The 21,387-nt window shown below is 38.4% G+C and overlaps 1 protein-coding gene across 1 annotated transcript in view; it reads right to left on the minus strand.

Moving 5' to 3' along the window:
- The window catches only part of Sema3e (semaphorin 3E), a 226,146-nt gene that overhangs the window by 53,816 nt on the left and 150,943 nt on the right, over nt 1-21,387 (minus strand). The window lies entirely within an intron of this gene.

The raw sequence follows: 21,387 nt of genomic DNA on the forward strand, positions 1-21,387 counted from the left end.
GTTCACGATTCAAGCAGTGTGCAACTCCAGAGTTAACCTTATTGAGGACGTTGGTCCCTACTTACACTGGATTACCATTATTTTAACAGCTGGAGTTCAGGCTGAGTAGGTAGTTTAAATTTACAAGGTATCACCAGTATTAATATGTGGGCTATTTTTTGCTTTAGTGTGATAGTGACTTTTTTTTTCAATGGGAAGTCCAACCATTGAGAATAAGCAGAACATCTAATTAGTAACATGAACATTAACAAGAATTCTAAAAATAGTTTGTAGGTGTTTTCAGGACAAGTTATCTCTTTCAGACTTACAGCAGGCCCTTAGAACCCAGCTAGCCTGAAGGCTCTTTGTTCTCCCCAACAGCAGATGCTAAGTGTAATAGCAATTAAATAAAATAGTTTCAGATAACAATTAATTTCTTCAATTAATACTATTTCTTCCCTGGAGTGTCACTTGAATATTCTCAAAGAAATGGGGAGGGGAACTAAAAAATCATAAATACGGGGAAAAGCAGACAATCATTTCCAGTTATTGCTAATTTGGACGAAATGGTGGTATATCTGAAAGTGATTACACACCAGCAATTTTTGGGGTAGGTATTTTTTGATAATTTTTTTAATTTAAATTTTAAACAAGCTTGTTTTACATGTCAATCCCAGTTCCTGCACCCTCCCTTCCTCCCCTGTCCTCCCCCATAAACCCCCATCCCATCCCCTTTCTGCTCCTCATGGAGGGTGAAATCTTCCATGGGGAGTCTTCAAAGTCTGTTATATTATTTGGAGCAGGGCCCATGCCCTCCCCCATGTGTCTAGGCTGAGAGAGTATCCCCCTATGTGGAATGGGCTCCCAAAGTCCATTCGTATACTAGGAATAAATACTGATCAACTACCAGAGGCCCCATAGACTGCCCAGTCCTCCTAACTAACACCACATTCAGGGGGGCTGGGACAGTCCTATGCTGGTTTCCCAGATATCAGACTGGGGTCCATGAGCTCCTTCTTGTTCAGGTCAGCTGTCTCTGTGGGTTTCTCCAGCCTGGTCTTGACCCCTTTGCTCATCACTCCTCCCTCTCTGCAACTGGATTCCAGGAGTTTGGCTCAGTGTTTAGCTATGGGTGTCTGCTTCTGCTTTCATCAGCTACTAGATGAAGGCTCTAAGATGACATATAAGGTAGTCATCATTCTCATTATCAGGGAGAAGGGCATTTAAGGTAGCCTCTCCAGTGTTACTTAGACTTTTAGTTGAGTATATCCGTGTAGATATCTGGACAGTACCCTAGTGCCAGATTTCTCTTAATACCTATCTATAATGGCTTCTTCTACTATGCTCTCCTCTATTCTTTCCTCTACTCAATCTTCCTGCTCCCTCATATCCATCTCTCCCTTCATTTTCCTCCTAATTCCCTCTCTCCTCCAGCCATGACCCCAAATTGCTTGGGAGATCTTGTCCCTACACCCTTCTCTGGGGGACCATGTATGTCTTTTTAGGGTCCTCCTTGTTTCTTAGCTTTTTTGATGGTGTGGATTGTAAGGCCTGCAGTTTTGATTTAGTCAATTATAAAAGTTACAACTTACCCTTTATGGTCGGCATTTAATGATGTGTATCACAGCAACAAGCTGATTGTCACTCTATCATTTGTTTTTGTCCTTTTGCCATGAAATTAAAATACTAGTGAACATTTGAAATCTTTCCCAAGAATAAAGAAATAGGGAAAAGAAGCTGTGAATAAATGTTTTGACTTCAAAGTTAACAGTTTTGCGTATTGATTCCTTTATTTAGTATTTAGTATTTTCTGATGTTTGTATAGTTCTTTTAAATGTAGGAAGTACTTTTGCATACCTTATCTTGTTCCTTCTTCATGGTAAGTGACAAAGCCAGACAGCACTGCTTGTAAATAGCATTGCATTTCCTCGGGACTCAGAAGCTAGGGGAAGCTCTGTAGTTACTCGGACAGTATCTTCTAATTCTATATCCTCACTCATTCAGTTTTACTCACTTCTGTCATTGTAAACAAGAGGGTGTGTGTGTTTGTGATGCTGAACATTGCTGGGTATTTTTAAAAGTATTTGAAGTCAGAAATGTATATTAAGTTTTTTCCTCAATGAAGAAAATGTTTATTTGTTAGATGTATGTTCAAATGTTTATAGTTAATTCAATATTTTTTGGAAGAGTTTAGAAATTTTTGGAAGAGTTTAAAATATTTTAAAGGAATTTATTATATAAATATAGTATGTCTATGAAAAATTACCTGGTTTTAAACAAGTATTCACTTAAATCTACTGTCTATTTAGAAAATTTAATCAGGTTCTTTTTTTTTTTTTTTTGACTCTGCATTTATTCCTCCTGACTCTCCCATCCAGTCAGCCAGGTCAAGATCAGCACATCTCAATTAACTGACAGATTCTTTTATATACACTTATATATATTTCAAATTTCTGTATTACAGTTTCCCTGTTGGAAACAGAATCCTACTATTTCTCTCTCTATTTATCCATAAGAAATTGCTCATTTAAAATTACTTCCTTGGTACCCTGCAATGCTTTTCTGTGCAATTTTCAGCAGCATCCATGCTATCTTCCCTGTAGCATTAATCATACTATTACTATTAGTTCAGTGTGGCTGAACTAATGGATATGTTTCCACCACATCTTTAACTGTTTACTATGTTCCAAATAGTCTATCAACATTGATTTTTTAGGAAACAGGAGGCTTATTGGTCCTTTTAATGTGTGTCAAGGAACAGTGACTATTTAAACATAACAGGAACAGATTTTTATTGGCACAATGATATGTATATAAAGGGGCACCATACTCAGTAACCCTATCATAAATACTGACCGCATAAGCCTGCTGTGGAAATAAACAATGTATTCTCTGTATATATTAAAAAAAAAAAAAACCCTGCCTTATCCTCAGTGAGGAATTAAAAACCAAATCACAATCATTATTGAATAATGATACTGTGATTATTGCATTAAAAAGGATATTAAAACTCAAGAAATATGTATTTGGAGAGGTTGCTTAAACCAATATAGTCACAAAGGAAATAGATTTTTTAACCACTTTCAGAGAAGACACAGCTGGGCCACATCTGTCCCAACTTTGACTTTTGCTCTCATCTCAGGTTAACTGATCTCAAATGTTTTCTACTTAGGGATGTTACAATCCCCTAAGTTTTCTTCAATGCACACAAAATATTATAGTCCTTAAAATGCTTTCCTATTAGTTTATAAATATTTTTAAAATTACCAATTATAGATGCCTTTTGACCAAAGTGCTCATAGAAACTACCTAGTTTCTGAAACACTTCTCTGAATACTTCTTAAAGTATAAGTATCTTTTTATTCACCATGAGACACTTCAGAATTTTGGGAAAATATAAATATTTTAATGTATTCCTCAATATGTTCACACTAATTTTCACTTTATCAGATGCTATGAATTAATTTGACACATACATATACAGCGGACTAGAAAATTCTTTTATAGACCCAGCATCTGCCAACATCACAGCCTTGGCCCTGCACCCACTGAGAGAGGACACACCTGCACCCACTAGAAGAAGAGATGAGAAGATGACAGTGTAAGAACACATTTAACAACATAAAGAGTAATGTGACACCAGCAGAGTCTAGGGGTTCTATATGAACAAGGCCTGAACATCCCAACAGAGATGAAGCAGGAGAAAATGTCCTTAAAAACAAAGTTATGAAGATAATTAAGGCCCTTAAAGAGGAAATGAGAAAAATCCCTTAAAGAAATGGAGGAAAAGACAAACAAAAAAAGGAAGAAATGGAGGAAAATGACAAATCAAAAAAAAAATGCAAGAAATCAACAAATATCTGTTAAAGAAAGCAAGGAAAGTCAAGAAAAAACAAACAGATGAAGGAAACAATTCAAACAGGTCAAGACTTGAAAACTGAAATAGAAGCAATAAAGAAAGCACAATTTGAGAGAATGCTGGAAATAGAAAATATGAGTAAATAAACAGGAACTACAGATGCAAGCATAACCAACAGAATACAAGAGATGGAAGAGAGATTCTGTGGGTGAAGGTATACTAGAGGAAATAGATTCATCTACCAAACAAAATGTTAAGTCCAACAAATCATCCAGGAAATGTGGGGCACCATATAAAGGTCAAACCTAAGAATAACAAGTATAGAAGAAAGTGAAGAAGCCCAGTTCATAGGATCAGAATACATATTCAACAAAATCATAGAAGAAAACTTTCCCAACCTAAGGAAGCAAAAGAATCTTACAGAACACCTAATAGACTGGATGAAAAAAAAAGTTCCCTTGTCACATAATAATCAAAACACCAAACATACAGAATAAAGATATAATATTAAGAGCTGCAAAGGAAAAAAAACCAAGGAACATATAAAGACAAACCTAACAGAATTAAACCTGAATTCTCAATGGAAACTCTGAAACCCAGAACATCCTGGATATTCTACAAACACTAAGAGACCACAGATGCCAGCCCAGTCTACTGCACCAAGCAAAGCTTTCAATCACTATATATGGAGAAAACATGATATTTCATGATAAAACCATATTTAAATAATACATATCCACAAATCCAGCCCTACAGAAAGTACTGGAAGGAAAACTCCAACCCAGGGAAATTAACTACACTCGCGAAAACATAGGCAATATATAACCCCATATTACCAAAAGCCAAACAAGGGAAACACATACAAAATACCACCACCAACAACAAATCTCAAACTAACAAGAATCAACAATCAATGGTCATTAATATCCCTTAATATCAATGGTCTCAATTAGCCTGTAAAAGACACAGGCAAACAGAATGGATACAAAAACAGAATCCATCCTTCGGCTGCAAACAAGAAATATATCTCAACTTCAAAGATAGATACTAATTCTGAATAAAGGGTTCGGAAAAGATTTTCCAATCAAATGAACCTAAGAAACAAGCTGGAGTATCAATCCTAATATCTAATGGATTAGACTTCAAACTAAAATAAATCAAAAGAGATAAAGAAGGTGCTTTCATATTCATCACAGGAAAAAAAATTCATCAAGATGAAGTGTCAGTTCTGAATATCTATGCCCCCAAATGCAAAGGCACCCACATTCATAAAAAAACATTACTAAAACTCAAAACACACTTATAATGGGAGAGATAAACAGCCCACTCTCTCCACTAGACAGGACCACCAGACAGAAACTTAACAAAGAAACAAAGGAACTAACAGAGCTTATGACCCAGTTGGGTTTAACAGACTTTTATATAACTTTCCATCACAACACAAAAGAATATACCTTCTTCTGAGTGCCACATGAAACCTTCTCAGCAACAAAGCAAACCTCAACAGATACAAAAAAAATTGGAATTACCCCCCTGCATTTTATCAGATCACCATGGTTTAAAGTTAGAATTTAACAATAACACAAATTGCAGAAACCTACAAACTCATAGAAATTAAACAATTTTCAGTTGCGTTGCTCCTGGATCAAGGAACAAATAAAGAAAGAAATTAAACACATCCCAGAATTTAGTGAAAATGAAGGCACAACATACCCAAACTTATGGAACAGTCTGAAAGCAGTGATAAGAGGAGACTTCATAGCACTAAGTGCCCACATTAAAAACAAAACAAAAAACAACAACAAAATGAAAAAAAAAAAAAAAAACAACCTGGAGAATAGTCACACTAGAGACTTAACAACACTCCTGAAAGCTCTAGAACAAGAAGAGGCAGACTCGTCCAAGAAGAGTAGATGCCAGCAAATCAACAAATTGAGTGGTGAAATCAATAAAGTAGAAACAATGAAAACAATTCAATGAAACAAAGACACAACTAAGAAATCTCCCTCTTGAACACTGATGCAAAAATACTCAGGCAATTCGAATCCAAGAACACATCAGAAAAGCCTTACACCATGATCAAGTAGGCTTCATCTCAGACATTCAGGGGTGGTTCAACATACTAAAAATCTGTCAATGTAATCCACTTTATAAAGAAACTGAAAAAAGAGAAGCCTCATGATCATCTCACTAGATGCTGAGCAAGCCTTCAACAAAATCCAACACCCCTTTATGATAAAAGTCTTGGAGAGATTAGGGAAAAAAGGGTCATATATAACATAATAAAGGCAATATATAGCAAGCTAACAGCTCACATAAAAATAAATGGAGAGAAATTCAATGTGATTTCTTTAAAATCAGGAACAAGACAAGGCTGCCCACTCTCTCCATGTCTCTTCAAAATTGTACTAGATAATTTAGCTAGAACAATAAGACAACAAAAGGAGATCAAGGGGATATAAACTGGAAAGGAAGAAGTCAAACTTTCAGTATTTGTAGAAGATATGATTGTTTACAAAAGTAACTCCAAAAATTCTACCAATGAACTCTTACATCAGATAAACACCTAGAGTATAGTGGTAGAATACAAGATTTTTTAAAAAAAAAAAAATCAGTAGCCCTCCTATATACAGATGATAAATGTGCTGAGAAAGAAATAAGAGGAATATCACAATAGCCACAAACAGCATAAAATTTATGGGGTAACTATAACCAAACAAATGAAAGACCTGTATGACAAGAACTTTAAGTTCTTTAAAGAGAGAAATTAATGAAGATATCACAATTAGAAAGATTCCCTGTGCTCTTGGATAGGTAGGATCAACATAGCAGAAATGGCAGTCTGACAAGCTACAGATTCAATGCAATCCCCAACAACGTTCTTCACAAACCTTGAAAGAATAATACTCAACTTTATGTGGAAAAGCAAAAAAACACAAGATAGCCAAAAAACAACCCTGTAAAATGAAGAAATTTCTGGAGGCATCACCATCCTTGACTTCAAGCTACATTATAGAGGTATAGTAGTGAAAAGAGTTTGAAATTGGCACAAAAACAGACAGGTAGTCCAATGAAGTCAAATTGAAGACCCTGATATTAATCCATATATATATTAACACCTAATTTTTGACAAAGAAGCTAAAATTATACAATGGAAAAATGAAAGCATTTTCAACAAATGGTGCTGGCATAACTGGATGCTGACATGTATAAGATTGCAGATAGATCCATATCTATCACCATGAACAAAAAACTTAAGTCCCAATGGATCAAAGACCTCAATATAAATCCAGCCACACTGAACCTCTTGGAAGAGAAAGTGGAAAGTACCCTTGAACGAATTGGTACAGGAGACTGCTTCTTGAACATAACTCCAGTAGCACAGATACTCATATCAACAATTAATAAATGAGACATTGTGAAATTGAGAAACTTCTGTAAGGCAAAGGACACAGTCAACAAGACAAAATGGCAGCCAACAGAATGGGAAAACATCTTTATCAACCCCATATCTGACAGAGGACTGATTTCCAAAATTTACAAAGAACTCAAGAAGCCAGTCACCCAAACACCAAATAATCCAGTTAAAAAGATGGGTACAGAACTAAATAGCGGAATCTCAAAAGGCTGAAAGGCACTTAAGGACTTTGCGGGCACATCCCCCATGGAGGGATACTCCCTTAACCTAGAGACTAGAAAGAAGTCCTAGTCCCTACTCCAAATGACTTGACAGATTTAGATGATCCCTCCTAGAGGGCATCATCCTACATGTGGATTGTGGTGGAGGATGTGAGAGGAGGGTGGGCAGGGTGCATGTGAGGATGGGAGAGAAGAAAAGAAGGAGGGAGAGTGAACTGGGATCGAAATGTAAAATAGAAATAAAAAGTAAATTTAAAAAAAAAAAAGAATTTGCTCAACATCCTTAGCCATCAGGGAAATGCAAATCAAAACAACTCTGAGATACCATCTTACAACCTGTCAGAATGGCTAAAATCAAAAACACCAATGACAGTTTATGCTGGAGAGGCTGTGGAGAAAGGAGAACACTCTTCCATTGCTGGTAGTAGTACGAACTTATACAGTCAGTTTGGAAATCAGTATATATGTTTCTTAGGAAAATCAAAAGATGCACATTCATACTAAAAGGACATCTGTTCAGCTATGTTCATAGCAGCTTTATTTGTAACAGCCAGAACCTGGAAGCAGCCTAAATGCCCCTCAACTAAAGAATGGATAAAGAAAATGTGATACATTTACACAATGGAGTACTACTCAAAGGAAAAAACCAACAAGGGATTCTTGAAATTTGCACACAAATGGATAGAACTAGAAGAAAACATCTTGAGTGAAGTAACCCATACACAGAAAGACAAACATGGTATGTACTCACTCATTGGTGGATATTAGGCATAGAGCAAAGAATAACCAGCCTACAATCCACAACTCCAGAGAAATTAGGAAATAAAAAGGACTCTAAGAGAGACGTACTAGGTCTTTTGGAGAAAGGCGAAAGGGACAAGCTCTCCTTAATAAATTGGGAGCATGGGGGGAGGGAGAAGAAAAAGGAGAAGAGAAGGGGACTGGAGTGGGGGGTGAGAACATGAAGGATCAGTAAGGTTGAATTGGGGGAAGAACAGAGGAGAACAAGGAAAGAGGATTCCATTATGGGTTTAACAAAAGATCTGGCACTAGGGAAATCTCCAGGGATCCACACGGATGACCTCTATCTTAAATGCCCTTCCCCTATAATGAGATTGATGATTACCTTGAATGCCATCCTAGAGCCTTCATCCAGTAGTTGGTAGAAGCAGAAGTAGAGATCACAGCTAAACACTGAGCAGAACTCCTGGAATCCAGTTATAGAGAGGGAGGAGTGATGTGCAAAGTGGTCAAGACCATGCTGGGGAAACCCACAGAAACAGCTGACGTGAGCAAGTGGGAGCTCCTAGACCCCAGTCTAACATTTAAGGAACCAGCATAGTACTGAACCAAGCCCCTTGAATGTGGGTGCCAGTTGGGGAGGGGGGTTGAACAGTTTATGGGGCCTCTGGCAGTGGAACCAGTATTTATTACTACTAAACGAATGGGCTTTGGGAGCCCATTCTATATGGAGGGATACTATCTACCTAGATACATGGGGGAGGGGCTAGGTCCTGCCCCAAATGATGTGACAGAATTTGATGATCCCCCATGGGAGGCCTCCTGCCTGAGGAATGAATGGGGGATGGAATGGGGGGGGTTGGTGGGGGAATTGTCGGATGAGAGGGAGAGGCAAGTGGGGTTGGTATGTAAAGTAATATTTTTTTTAAGTTAATTTCAAAATGAAAAGAAAAATCATTTATAACAGTAGGGTTTTAGGTTTCTAGGTTTCTAGAACCTAACATTAATATTTTAATCAATTTATATCTTATTATCTGTAATTCTGAGTATTATTTTTATCATCCTGAATTTTAATTGCATGCTAGCACTTCAGGGTGGTTAAGTAAACTGGGACCACATAATGATAATAACTGTAACAGAGAGCAGTGAGAACAAACAGTTGTAGGAATACAGCAAATGTGGATGATATTTGTACAACTAGCCAGTAGCTCCCAGTTTTAAAGCTGTAATGGGGGGGGACTTTTGTTGGGGAGATGTGAGGAAGGACAGTTCAGAAAGTGGAGAGAGTGAAGATAAATAGCATTAAGAATGTTTGAAACAGTCATAGGCAATCATTATTCCATATTTACTAAAATGACACAAAATACATATAAGTGTGTTGGTGTGTGTGCATTGTGTGTTCGTGTGTGTGTGTGTGTGTGTGTGTGTGTGTGCGCGCGCGCGCGCGAGCGCGCATGCATGTGTGTACATTTCCCCCATGAAGTTGTACTACTTGAGGATATAATGTCCCTCCACCAGAACCATAGACTATCTATTAGAGACCCCTGTGTCCGACATGAGAAACCACCTTTACAGTTGTTGGTAAGGAGAGTCTGAGAGACTCCAAAAACAATATTAGACTACTGCTATCATCCTGGGGTGCCTTCCTGAAGTAGTAGGTAAGTCCCTTGTGTTGAAGACACTATGCATTTTGGACCTAGAACTAGGAATTGAGCTGGATCTGCCCTGAAAGCCTGCATGCTGAGGATTGGCCTCAAGATACCAGAACATGCTGTGCAAGCTGAGTAAGGAGGAATGGCATCAATAGTCCTACACAGCTGTGATGCCCACAAACCACAATAAGGACCAGCACAACAAGATATCCCTAATACTGCTTACATCTTGGTGGTAACCAACAGCTGAACAGAAAAAAGAACATGCCTATAAACCTAGCCAGCTACCCGTTCTTAGAGAAAAATGGACTATGCTCATTTTCTAAGCTACTATAATTTTTCCAACACAATAATTTTATTGTTTATTTGGAAATTTCACATCATACACGTCAATCACACTTCCTGATCCTCCCAAGTACATCCCACATCCTTGTATGCCCCCCCCAAATAAGAATAAAAAATTCAGTTTGTGTTATTCATATATTCACTGGGGCATGGTCAAACTCTCAAACTCTGAATAGCCAGCCCCTTAAAAACTGAGTCCTTCCTCACTCCCACCACAAGTCCTTAATTGTGGCAAGCTACACTTCAGCATCTTCACCATGATTTTTAAGACTTTTCTTTGATGGTTTCCTGTCTATGCTGCTATTTTGGGGGCATTGTCACAGAAGCCTTCTATGTCTCTCTCAACTGTGAGTCTGCAGTCATCAATCAATACTACTGGCTTCCTGGTCTTTTACCGTCAGCAGGAGCACTGACAACAGACATCCACATGCTCTCAGCATGGATTCCAGTGGCCATCAACATGGCTTCAGACAGCTGCTGGATACAGCACAGACCATGGACATTCACATGGCCTTCAGTGTTCTCACAAGCTATGGATATCAACACTGCCCCCAGACACAGCTCTCGGTCGCAGCACAGATACGTACATCAGTATGGCCTCCTGTGGTAGCACCAACTGTGGTGATATATTATTTATGATTTAATGAAAATTGCCTGAAGTATCAGAAGCAAAGCCAGCCACACTAGTTAGCTGTAGAAACTAGACGGTGGTGGCATACACCTTCAATGCCAGGACTCAGGAAAGAGGCAAAAAATCTGAATTCAAGGCCACCCTGACCTACACAAGAGTGAATAAATCTAAAAGAGAATTAGAGCTCACACCTTTACTCCCATCCTTAGAGAGGTATATAAAAGACAGGAGCCCAATGTCTCTGGCTGTGTTCTGAGATTTAGTCTTCAGCCATATTGAGGAGAGGCAGCAGTGTAGGATTACAGTCTGAGGGTTCGTGGAGCTAGCCAGATCATCCTTCAGCCTGAGGTAAGGGTAAGAGCTAGCGGGCAGCTGCTTTTCTTCCCTGATCTCCAGCTTGAAGCTTTAACCCCAATATCAGACTCTGGGTTTTTGTGTGTGTATATGTATGTGTGTGTTACAACTGATTAGGGACATCCTGCTGACCTCCCCATTGGCAGCAAGGGCCTCACACATCCACATGACCTCCAGTGGCAGCCCAGACTGCACTTCCACAGGAACCTCAGGGTTCAACGCGGGGTTTAACGGAAAAAAACCCATTCTTCATCTCAGTCATTCTGTGCTTGCTCAGAAGTGGGGTGATTGTGTGGCTGAGCAGTGTGTTTAGGGGCAGAGTCTATGCAAGCCCCAGGCTGCTGCACAACACCCTGTCAGCCTTACATATTTCCTCTTCCACTGCAGCATTCTCTCACACCTGCCACTGCCATCGCTCTGCACGACACACTCCTGACGGGGGATGTCCTTCTGTGGACGTATTTCTCTTACTGGTTGATGAATAACACTGACTGGCCAGTAGCCAGGCAGGAAGTATAGGCGGGGCTACGCTACCAGATGAAGAGAATTCTGGGGAGAGAGGCAAAGTAAAGAGCCAAAGAGATGCCATGCTTCCGAAGGACTAACAGATTATGGGGAAGCCACAGCCATGTGGCAATACATAGATTGATAGAAATGGGTTAATAATTAAGAAAGGGTTAACCACCAAGAAACCTAAGCCATCAGTCAAACAGTTTAACCATTAATAGAGCATCCATGTATGTATCTGGGGCTAAACAGCTGTGGGACCAGGCAAAAGAGAAACCTCCATCTTCACACTTCCTGTCCAATGCTGCCACCTCCTTTCCCAACCCTCCATCGCACTTTCAGTCACTGTAGTCGCATTGGAAATTGCAGTGTGTCTGTCATGATATATATATATTCCCAAACAGCACTACATGCAAGGAGTCATTGGTCTGGTCTAAGGTTTATTAATTTCTGAAGCACTATAAATACTGGAGCATTGCTGAGACTCATCTCCAATACTGTGCTGTTGCACAATCAGGGTGATGTTGTGTCTAGGCTCAGTGTCTGGGACTGGGTTCCATGCAAGTTCCAGGTTGCCATGCACCTCCCCATACTCTCCATCTCACAGCAGGGCAAGCAGCATGGGCTCCAGAAACAGTGGCTCCATGCTGGGGGCCTGGCTGGCCCTAATCAGTATTGGTCTACTGCACATCTCCCTATCTTTGTTCCTGCAGCCCTGTGGCTCAACAGATATGACCTTTGTGTTTTCTGCCCATTCCTGCAAAAAGGTACAGATTTGTCATTCTCCTCTGCATTCACAGCTCATTTCGCCATCCTTCTTTCCTATTCTGTAAGCCCACTCTTTGAAAGCATCTATCCAGACCAGACTTGCTTTATTTTTTTCTTTTTTAAGGTTGTTGCAGAGCTGCGACAGTCTCTGCAGATGCATTTTCCACTATGTTGTCACCCTTCAGAGCCTCCAGGGGTCCTTCAGACAGTATGGAGCTCCCAGGCTGATGCCAAGAGACACCACCATCTCTCTACTCAAATTGCTGGTCCAAGTCTTAACTGCGGTCTAAATACTTATCTATAGGAGCACAGATAGTCTAACTCTTACCCTGCACCAAAGAAGCTTCTGGTTGTAGCCAAAGAAAGGAGGGCATTACAGAAAGATACAACTGATGAAGATACAGAAAACAATTGTATTGATTCATGTATAACACAGTCCATACACCCACGTTTCAGAGAACATCACATCACATAAGATGTCGGGGGATATCTCACTGGACCCCACCTCTGGATGAAAAGCTGCAGACAACTGACAAGTGTTGAGAGAGGGAGAATTGGTCTTCCCTGGGCAAAGTGCCCTAAATGATTATCCAATACGAGGTATCAGCCCCCCAAAATATACATGCAGGCAACACTAAAATATTAAATAGTTATGTTTACATTTTAGTGTGTGTGTGTGTGGTGTAAATAGTTATGTTTACATTTTAGTGTGTGTGTGTGTGTGTGTGTGTGTGTGTGTGTGTGTGTGAACAATAATAACTAAAGAAGAGGCTATGAATGTGTGATGGAGCCAAGTGGGGTGGCACTGAGAAGCATGAGAAAGAAGGGGAAATGATGTAATTATATTTTAAAAAGTCATAATTAAATATCTAATATTGAGATTAAGAAAATAAATATATTTGTAATTACTTGAAAGGCAGTAAATTCTCTTTCAATTGCGTTATCAGTATGCCTCTGATTCACTTATCTTATTGTCATCTGTGTTTGATTTTGGAAAATGACTAAATAATGGGATAAAAAAATCCATCACATATGGCTAGGCAGTCCATAAGGACTTTTGATCTGCAGCTTGGGTTGAGACAAAAACACCATTCCCCAATAAGCCCCCTAGGTAACTTATCTGGATTCTCTTTACATAAACAAATCACTCAATATCCAAAGCAGGTCTCTATATATGCAACAGGAGAAGAAAACAAACTCAGATTATAACTGACATCATCTACTAAGTGAAATGCCAAGCACATTAGCAATTATAATGGGTTACTTTCAAACAGTTTTAGATACATGGTTCCTGTGTACATAATTTTGTAGAAATTATAGTATAGTTATGAGTTTTTCATTTTAGGCATTCAATTTCTCTATTCATTATATAATATAGCTGGCACGCTATATTGAATAATTGAGTTATAGTATGTCCCTTTTAGCTAAACAAAATATACAACGACATTAACATGTATAATATCTGCATTTACATATGCATAGCTATGTATAAGATTAAATCACTTCTAGATGTTAATTTATAGCATAATATAGAAAAAGTATTTAAGAAACTATGAATAAACACATATACTTTCAGAACATTAACTGATGGTTTGATAAAATTATTCAGACATGTACACATGGCAAGAAAGGACTATTCTTAGCTCCAATTGAGTTGCAAGATCTGGCTATTCTCTCCTGCCTGCTCTTCCTATGTACCTTCCCTCATTTTGACTGCTCTTCTGTTATCTTGACCATGTAGAATGGAGCAAAAATCAAAATTCTGTTTTTAGGACAAAGATGCTTTTTATAAAATGATGAATATCTGCCTCGTATGAGGTCATACCCCTTTTTAGTATGCAGACAGTCTTCTAAACAACCCCCAATTCTACACTCCCCGTCCCCATTTCCTTGGGCACGTTTGAAAACTCCTCGAGTCTATGATTGCTCCTATTGCACTGAGTCATACACAATCACAAAGGATCACAGTCCTGTGTGGGGAAGAAAGGGGCTGCTGGTAAAAGGAAAAATAAATCCGCCATCTGTGCAGTAGGGACTGGACAGCTGCGTGGAAAAGCATGCTTTCTGTAACAGCCGACTCGTCATTCAGCCTGCCTGAAACCACAGAGTTTTGGACATAATAGTGTCAACAAAGAAAGTTTGAAAAATAGGGTTAATGGACAAAGTTGTTCATAATACTCAGAGGAGCCTCGATTAAAGGCCTCCTGGCTTTTTCTCAAGGAAAGAAGAAACATAAGAGCAAGAAATGTGCCTATACTGATCTATCTTATTTTTGAATAAAGAAAATTATTCCTAAAGCATTCTTGATTCTGAAACAAAGAATCTTTTCTAATATTAGAATTTTCACATCACAGCCAAAATCTATATATGAAGCAAGAAACTGTGCTACATGGTCTGATATTGAATCTGAGCATATATTTCCAAACTTTTCTTTGTTCACGATTCCTCCTTTTATCAAACCATAAGAAATATATTTTAGTATAAAAATAGCATAATAACGTATTTCCTCCATAACATATTTAATTTTAAGAATTTATGTCCCTCTACATCTTTATCTCTTGCCATATATATATGTGTGTGTGTGTGTGTGTGTGTGTGTATATATATATATATATATATATATAATATACATCATATATATGGAAGAGAACATTATATATAATAGAATTATATTAAACTTTGAACAGGTGACTAGAAGTACCTGGTAAGTGGTTAAAGAACAAACAGAATGCAGAGTAAACTGTAGCAGGCTTTCTTTGGGCCACCAACCAGCTCCTAAATCATGACACAGACTTAATATTAGTTATGAATACTCAGCCTTAGCTTATACTTGTTTCACAAGCTCTTACAACTTAAATTAACCATTTCTCATCATTTGTGTTTTCCCTCAGGGCTTTGTTCTTCTTTGTGTCTGGCTGGCTGGTGGCTGCCTGGTCCTGGGAGTCTCCCTTTCTTTCTCCGTTGTTCTCTCTCCCTCTCTTTCCTTCCTTCCTTCTCTCTCTCTCTCTCTCTCTCTCTCTCTCTCTCTCTCTCTCTCTCTCTCTCTCCATCCTCTTCTCTGGAGCCTAGTTGATTCCTTCTACTTATTCCCTCTGACCACCAGCACTGCTCATCCTTCTATTGCCTAGCTATTGACAGTTCAGTTTTTTGTTAGATCAATCAGGTGCCTTAGGCAGGCAAGGTTAAAGAGCAACACATCTTTACATAATTAAATGCAGCATAAACAAATAACACCTTTACATAGTTAAAGTAGCATTCCATGAGAGTAAACCTCTTATCAAATGGCTTCTCCACATTGGGTTGTATTTTCAAATCTAGTGAACTTCGCTAGTCCATGCAAAACATTGTGCAGTTATGAAAATTAGTATTTAGTAAAGTACTTTCCTAATTTTCTTTTTCTTTCTTTCTTCCCATTTTTTTTTTTATTTTGTTGAGACAAGGCCTCACTATGCTTACTTGGCTAATGTTGAACTACTCAGAGTGATCTGCCTGCCTAAGCCTCTCAAGTGCTGATATTAAGGGTGTGTGCCAATATGTTATTTTCAGGTTATTTCCTCTATGTTTTGGGCACATATATTAAATATAACTATTTAAATGTACAATGATCCTACAAAGAACATCAGAGACCAAATTCAAATGTTACACTGAAGACCTCCACGTAAAAATCTCCTATGATAAAGATTTATTTAAATAAAACTGTCATGTGAACAGCAATGATTAGAAATTATTTCCGGTCCTGAGGTTGGGGTGGTTTGGCTTGAGAGCAGTGGTACTATTCTTAGATGATTTAATGAAGAAATAAAAACATTATTTTGCAAAGATTCAGTATTAGGACTATGTTCTGTTTAGCGAGGTAGCATTTTATATACTGCATTGTTAATAGAACAAAACAGGCAATATTCTCCTGGGCTTACAAATAAAGTTTTCCCAATTTCAGATTTACTAAAAAACATATCAGAACTCATACACCTACTAAGATAGTTCTTATTCACAAGTATCTTAACCACTCATGATATCCTAGAATAAGTCATTTTCTTATAAATGGAAATGAACGATTAGGGAGAGAAGCATCAAGAAACGCAGGTTGCCTAGCCAAACCAAAGGATGAGATTAACAAACAGGAGGGAAGAAGACTGAGGATCTGGATCTATATGGCAGCCAGTCTGCAAGGGACACACCTATGTGAGATAAGCATTTGGATTTTTTCCACTAAGAGCACAATGGCCAGTCCTGACTATGTGGAGAGACTTACTGATTAGCATGGTGAATTTAACGTCATAAATAATGCAGGTGAAAGTGTGTGAGGCTTATGGAACAGTCCAGGACAACAGTGATTGATGGGGATGTCCTTCTGTAAGCTGTGAATACATGTTTCTCTTATTGGTTGTTGAATGAATGTTGATTGGGCAGTAGCCAGGCAGGGAGTATATAGGTGAGGTACCAGACTGGGAGAATTCTGAGAAAGGAAGTAGAGAGTGAGTCGCAGGACAGATGCTATGTAGCTACTGGAAAGGTAGGATTCCAGGCATTCTCTGGTTAAGTCAAGACCACATGGAGATACATAGATTAATAGAAATGGGTTAATAATTAAGAGAGAGCTAGCCAATAAGAACCTGAGAAATAGGTCGGCAAAATGATCGGACACTGTTAGGTTCAATGGGCTCAAGGATCACTGTGGAAGACTGTAACAACCAGAAGTAGTGGATGTCTTTTCCAGGCATTACAAGGCCATGGCACACTTAAACTCCTAGAAGCTCTGTCTGTACAAGATTAAGGCAGCCATAATCTTCACAGGGATGAAGAGGGTATCACTGAGTCCCACCCATACATGAGGAGCTAGATGAAGCAGGGTCAGTTTTCTTCAGGAATGTGGCCCCAGAGAAGCTATGTTCCAGCTGGGCCCATGTTCCAGTAGATGTTCACATACCACACGTACACTGACAGCACTAAGCAGGCTAAGTGTGCTTGCTTTGAGTTGTTTTGAAGAATATTTAAAATTGGGTGGGAGAAGGAAGGAGGAAATTGAAAGGAAGGTAGTGGGGGGTAGATATAATCAAAACACTTCCCATTGCATGCATATGGGAAATTCTCAAACAATAAAAAGCAATGTATTTATAGGTCCAGAAAAGAGAAATAAATGTGATAGAAAAAAAATTTGGTGGACTAGAGCATGAGAGTTTTAAAGACACAATCAAGGACATCAAGGACATGAATAGAATAGATAATCTTGAAGAATGTGTGGGTTTTTGTTCGAAAAGACTAACATGCTGCATCAAAAATTTAAATTCAGCTGTGGCAAATAGAAGGAAGTTTCAGACTTCTATGTTATGAGCTTCCTGTCCTTCTAAGGTGTACTTGTTCATATGTGCATGCATACATATGTCCAAGCCAGACATTGGCTTTCTCTTCCTCTGCAAGTTCCACCTTTTGTATTGAGAAAGGGTCTCTCGCTCTACCTGGGACCTAGTGGAATGGCTGGCCAGTGAGCTTCAGACATATACCTGTCTTTTACATGGGTTCTGGGCATCTGAATTCAGTACCAGTTGAGCCACATCCCTAACCACTGCTTGGTTTTGGAAATAGGAATATATGCAAGTGCTCAGAGTTACTATCCATGTAAGCATCATTGGACACAGCATAGAAAAATGAACTAACCTCTCATGAATATTTAGTACATCCCAATTCCAATGCGATAGCTTTCCATATGAGATACCAGCATCCATGCAAGCAAGGCATTAAAAAGTAGCTTCAGGTTACAGATGAGGTAACTGAAGCTTAGCTAGCTTAGGTCATGGGTAAACAATGGGTAGATAAAAGAATGCTGAATTGAATTGTGTCTTTCAAGTTCCAAAGCCTGTATTTTTCTACTGCATTAATCTATTGTCACTCACCATATAGAACAGTGGGAATTAGAATGATATCTTTTGATAAGACTGAGATTTGTTGAGAGGACATACTGCTAATATTCCCTTACTCTTTAGGACCTAAAGGTCTATTTAAGAAAGAAAGTCAAATCTGTCTATCCTAAATAGCTTAGAATACCAATTCACCAATTATTTCAAATGTAGGAGAATCTGGATGGATACATGAAACCACACTTTACATTAATCTGAGAGGTAAATAATATCGTTGCTGCACTTAAGAGATCAAGGAACATCACAATCTCTTCATTCTAATTGCAGAAAAAAGAAAATCAAGATGCAAAATAAAGGTAAACCTGCTCTCCATGGCACCTGATGAGGATGTGAATGCTGGGAAAGAGGAAAGAAGTCAGTTTAATACAATGTACAGCAACAAAGACACGAGTGCCCGACAGATGATGCTTGTCCTTGCAACAAGGTGATGAGGCTTTTCATGTCCTCTGCACTGTCTGTAAGAAAGAGATGGATGCACAGCACTCCTGTGGTCCAGTGCTCCTACTCATTCTATCCACTTCTCCCCAATGCAAACCCCATAAACAACGTCCAAACACACTGTATCCACGTGAAATTGTGAGTAAGTCCAGTGACGTTTAAAATGGACTTCATTTTCCACTGGAGACAAAAAATGACCTGACAAAATTCTGCACGCTATCCTGCAATAAGCAAATCATTTTAGTTAAGCAGATATTTAATTAGGACACCAAATTTTCCTCTATGCACATCTAACATTTATCACTAAGGGTGTGATCTAATTTAGAACCTTTGTCTGACTATTCTAATAAGAGTCAAATTGGTGGTAAGGAGCCACTAGTACTCATCCAGCTGGTAATATTCAAAATTCTAACTGAAAATATAAAGTTTCCTCATAGTAACAGGTGTTCCCTTTATAATTACTGACTTCAAGTAAATGCCAAACATTTTTACAGTTAGTTTTTGTATCTTAAGGCTGATTTTTTCTGAGTCCACCTAAAATCTGAATTTATCTGACATTTCCATTGTAAAATAATACAGCTAAGACAAACCCTCTACTTACTACAACATCCTTTGTGAAATAAAAATAAGTTTCATATTGGCATAGTATTTACTACAAAGTAGAAAAATTATGCACCAGGCAAGCATTGGTGGTGCATGCCTTTAATCCCAGCACTCGGGAGGTAGAGGCAGGCAGATCTCTGTGAGTTCAAAGCCAGCCTGGTGTATAGAGCAAGTTCCAGGACAGACTCCAAATCAATACAGAGAAAACAAAACAAAACAACAACAACAGAGTTATGCACCAAGATACAGTGAGTTTGTGGCATGAATCACGTACAAAAAGTTTGTACTGGTTTTTTGCACAATGCTAGTCTACACAGTCTGCTGTCTACAAAGTCATGGGACCTCTTATCAAGAAAAATACTACTATATATCAAATACTGAGAATTGGAAAGTTAAATACATTTCCCACTTCAAAATAATAACTACTACTATACTAATCACTAAAAACACTAGATTTTAAGTATTCGTGTTTCTTGGTTGTATTGATTTTTATATACATTTAGAAATGTAATTAGAAGCACTGATGCTACAAATACAGTATTATTGCATCCTTGTGATATCCCTAATTAAATGACAGAGACCTGTTAGATGTTTTTATCTTACAGAGATACTTTCACAGAAACTCACGTTTCAAAATGCTAAACTTACACACACAAATACATAACACAGGCTATTACGGAATTACATTTATAGTGAAGAAGTCAAATACCATGATTGAAAACACTGATTCTTTAATTTTTTTCTTTATATTTATAAGTTTGCTTATTTGTTTATTTGGTGTGTGTGTGTGTATACGTGTGTGTATACATGTGTGTATACGTGTGTGTGTGCATGTGCGCATGCATGCGCCCACTCCAATGCATGTGGTGATTAGAAGACAACTTGTGGGAGTCAGTTGTCTCTTTTCACTGTGTGGGTAGTAGGAACTTATGTTCTTCTGCATGGAAGTACATGACATCTCACCATTCAATAGTGCTTTTATTTCTCCTGCCTGTTCTTATATTCCCAGCAACACCTTATATATAACCCTATTGCTCACTTTCATTATTCTCTCCATCCCATTTTCAGTAGAATCCTCATCTAAATTTATCTCTGTTTTAGCTGGGCATTGGTGGTGCATGCCTTTAATCCCAGCACTCGAGAGGCAGAGACATGCGGATCTCTGTGCCTGTTTTTCTTAGTCATCAAAAATTAAAATCACAACATGATATCAAAAGAAACCGGTCAAAACGTTGAGAATAAAGAGATAATGCTAAGCAACTCTGTGGAAAATGGAGGGAATAGAAACCATACCCAGTGCTTTGAGTGAGAGTATAATAACTGACTATGATCTGGCGGTGGCTTTTACTGAAGCTGAGCACAGGCATACTATACTAGAAAAGGCTCAGCAAGACCTTATCTATGTCCATAAACCACAAGGACAAGAGTGGTCACAGCAGCAAGATGATAGCAGCGCTGTAAATGATCCTCAAGGTCAGAAGGTCAGGAAAAGAAGGAAAGGTAAATAAGTGAGGTATATCCAATTTAAAAAAAAAAAAGGCAAGAAAAATGGTGTACAATAATAGCGTGTGATCTGTCGTTATACAGTGGGAACAAGACTCAGTATATTACTGAGTAAACAAGATGAACTCAAGGGTACATGCTGTTTAACTCATTCATGCTGCACTCTAAAAGCAGCAAGCCACTCATTGCCAGTCAGAACAGGGCCTGAGTGTGGGGACAGTGCAGGAAAGGGGTATGACATTGTGAGACATTGGGCATGTACTTCCTGGTCTCAGGCTGGTTACACAGACATGCTCAGATTTTGAGAACTGTTCACAGGTACCTTAAACAAAACTATCCTTTTATTCACACATTTAACAAGTTACTTAAAAGTGAACTTACAGAATGTTTCTGCTCTTTGTGGCTTGGAAATTTATATTCTGAAGATTGAAATATAAATTAAATAAATGTTTA

The sequence above is a fragment of the Phodopus roborovskii genome, unplaced genomic scaffold (genome assembly GCF_943737965.1).
Source record: "Phodopus roborovskii unplaced genomic scaffold, PHOROB, whole genome shotgun sequence".
NCBI lineage: Eukaryota > Metazoa > Chordata > Mammalia > Rodentia > Cricetidae > Phodopus > Phodopus roborovskii.